This window comes from Alligator sinensis, unplaced genomic scaffold (genome assembly GCF_000455745.1).
Source record: "Alligator sinensis unplaced genomic scaffold, ASM45574v1 scaffold811_1, whole genome shotgun sequence".
Taxonomy (NCBI): Eukaryota; Metazoa; Chordata; order Crocodylia; family Alligatoridae; genus Alligator; species Alligator sinensis.
The window spans coordinates 65926-68746 of NW_005842579.1; the positions used below are offsets into that span (position 1 = coordinate 65926).

Below are 2821 nucleotides of genomic sequence, written 5' to 3' on the forward strand. Positions count from 1 at the left end.
CCCCCCGCATCCTGTCCCTGCCCAGGAGGGGTCAGACCCGGCAGCAAGACCGGGGCTCGCACCTGTGTCCTGGCTGGGGCAGCCCCTGGGTCCTGGGCCGCCGGGATCCCGCCGTCCTCCCAGCCCCATGGCCCTGGCCCCGACGAGCTGGACCCGCTGGTTCCCCCGGCGGATCCGGGCGGGCTCTCGCTCCCTCCCCTCACCTGCAGGATGGAGCCCTCCATGGGGAAGTCGGCCTGGTTCCTCCTCACTCATGTCTCTCTATCTGACTCCTTCCACCCTCTCTCTCTGCTGTCTCTTCGCCCTTCAGATGCCTGCCGCGATGGGGGAAGCGCTCTGTCCCTTTCTGCAGTGCCTTCTGCATTTCCAAGCTCAGGGTAAGTGCCAAGGGGCTGCATTTACCTCTGCAGCAGCCAGGAGAAGTTATAGATCCACAGAAAATGAGGGTTGGAAGGGACCTCAGCAGCTCGCATGTAGTCCAACCCACTGCTGAAAGCCCAGCCAGAGAGGACCAGCAGCTTCCGGGGCATCAATCCCAGCTACAGCTGGACATCACTGCGGGCAGCAACGACACCTTCTATCACTGCAACGCCAGCAATGCAGCCAGCTGGGGCACGGCCACCATCCATGTCAAACTGCTGTGCAACTTCCCAGCCACGGGTTAATGTCCCTTAGCAGGAACCTGACTAAGGTTTGTCCCTGTCTGGTCTGAGGGCCCCTTTGAGTCACCCCAAAGCAGAAACGAGCTTGCCGTTGGAAGCAATTTCTTGTCTCGGGGAAACCCAAAGAACAATTTTTGCATGACACTTGCAACTCCCTGCTCCCAAGCTTTGCATGCTCATGGGCCAGACACTTAGGGCTGGGCCTTGGAAGGTATTTAGACACTTTGCTTTTGTGAATGTAAAGGGCATTAGGCACCTACAAACTGTCAAGTGTTGGCCGATAGTTATTCCATACCTATTTTCCCACTTGTACAAGCAAAGTGATACTGATGTTGATAGCGCTGGATAACAGCTTGACTCACCACAGGAATTCATTGGTTAGACCTGTAGACCAGGCATGGGTCCCCAAGCTACAGGGCAACCTGTCATAGCAATGCACTGAGCTGACCTTGAACGCAACCACACAGGAATGCATGGGGTTGCCCTGTAGCCCAGGTCCTGGCAGCAGCAGCATGAAAACAGCTGGATACATAACAAGGTGGCCCAGCTGTGCCGTGACTCCTCGGCCTCGTGATGGCCGGCTGAGCTGCCGCTTGAGCATAGCAACATGGAAAGCAAGACCTGAGCTCACTGCTGGTTCCCCATCACCGCAGTTACAGTAAAGTGTATTTCCTCTGCTCTGAGTGCTGCTGAGAGACCTGGTGTCGGGCACTGCAACTGCCCCACTCTGGGTCCTCAACCCCAGCAGGCACCATCCCGCTCTGGCCCCTGTTCACAGCCCAGGGCTCCCCACTCCCTGGTACTACCAGCTCCTGCCCATCAGTAGCCAAAGAGGGACCGCAGCCCTGGCTCGGGCTGATTTCTGCCCCCAGCTCTGACCCACTGCCTTGCTCTGCTCCAGCCTCTTCACTGTCCTATTGCCAGGCCAAGGGGCTCATCCTGCTGCTGGTGCTGGGAGCACTGATCTCCAAGACCATGGCAGTGTACATCATGGCTGGAAAGCAGCCAAAACAGGACTAAGCGGGGCCCAGCCACCCAGCCCTGCTCCCCTCTGGGAGGGAAGGACGGGGGGTGGTTTGCCTGCAGCTTCCCAGGGGTATCTGTCCCATTTGCAGCACTGACGAGAAGCAGCCGGTGGGTCTGCAGGAGTCCGAGTCCCAGTGCCCAAGACCAGTCCCTCATGTACAATGCCAGCACTGTGGGCATACAGGCCTCCTGGAGCAGAGGGTCCCCCCCCACGCCTACCTCCTCCCCTGCCCAGTGCGGTCAGCAGACCTCAGTACCCAGTCTGCAGGGCAGGGGCTGGTGGGCACAGGGGCCTTCAGATACAGGATGTACAAACCACTGAAGCCCATGGGTGGCCCTTGCTTGGCCCCTGGTCCAGTGCAGCGCTTCCTGGCACAGCACAACAAAGCTTCAGGACCCAGGAGTGCAGCTGCTTGGTGGATCCAAGAGGGCCCAAAAACTGTAGGAGGTGGCCCATTCTAGCATCTGCACTGCCCGGTGCCACTGGGGGTGGGGAGGTCTGAGTGAGACAGGAGCTAGGAGCTGCCCTAACCCCAACATAGCTTCAAGTCCTGACACTTGGGGCCTCATGCCCTGTTCTTGATGCCAGTGTTTGTCCCCGCCGGGGCAGGGATAGGTTGCAGGGAGAGTGTGCAGGGGTCACAGCCCAATCCCTGGGGCCCTTATCAGCACAGAGGTGACAAAGGCTGGAGGAGGAGGTGGTGCAGTGACCTGGGCTCCTCCTTGCACTGCTCTGGGACTAGTGCCTGGTCTGGGCAGCTTCTGTCCTTCCAGCTTCACTTCCCCAGCCCCCCGGAGAGCTGGGCCTGGCTGCGGTTCACCCTGCAGACCTCACTGCATTGCTCCCCTCGAGGGCATGGAGCCCTGCGGAGCATCTGCAGCCTCTGAATAAACCTTCCCTCCTCTGCACCTCTGTGTGTCTGAGCCTCCTTCCCCCAAAGCCCCATCCGCTTGCACCCCGCTCCCAGGGCGCACTGAGCCCTCCGTGCTGCCCGTGCCAAGCTCCCTTCGTGCCAGGCTCTCTGCTGCCCCAACCCCCGGCTCCCCTTTCGTGCAGCCCGGACCAGGGCACTGGGGAAGGGGCGTGGATGTTATCTGCCGTGCGGGTGCTCGGAGCTGCCTGGACGGCAGAT

General features: G+C 60.3%; 1 pseudogene; it reads left to right on the plus strand.

The window, feature by feature from the left end:
• LOC112551733 overlaps positions 1–2821 on the plus strand; it is a 13696-nt pseudogene that overhangs the window by 9449 nt on the left and 1426 nt on the right.